This window comes from Penaeus monodon, chromosome 22, assembly GCF_015228065.2.
Source record: "Penaeus monodon isolate SGIC_2016 chromosome 22, NSTDA_Pmon_1, whole genome shotgun sequence".
Lineage (NCBI taxonomy): Eukaryota > Metazoa > Arthropoda > Malacostraca > Decapoda > Penaeidae > Penaeus > Penaeus monodon.
Window position 1 is genome coordinate 17,097,961 of NC_051407.1, and position 287 is coordinate 17,098,247.

The 287-nt window shown below is 26.5% G+C and overlaps 1 protein-coding gene across 1 annotated transcript in view; it reads right to left on the minus strand.

Annotated features, from left to right (window-relative positions):
- Nucleotides 1-287, minus strand: part of LOC119587345 (sialidase-like) — a 23,053-nt gene that overhangs the window by 17,096 nt on the left and 5,670 nt on the right. The window lies entirely within an intron of this gene.

Sequence of the window (287 nt, forward strand, 5' to 3'; positions counted from 1 at the left end):
TTATTTCTTTCCCCTTAGTTTCCCTTCATCTAGCATTTATTTTGTTAAAATAGCATTGATGAAACTGTTTTTTTCCGCATGATAATTTACTTATAAAGGGTTTTTTTTTTTACCATGCCGTGTAAATTTGGGTTTTTGTTTTTAAAACTCAAAAAAAAACTTCTTTTTGCCCTTACATGGCTTATTTTAAGACTCTTATTTAAAAAAATTTTTCAAAACCCTCCATTTTCAATTTTTTTTATCAAGTCTTTTTTGAAGTTCTCCTTTCATACGTAATCGTAAAATAC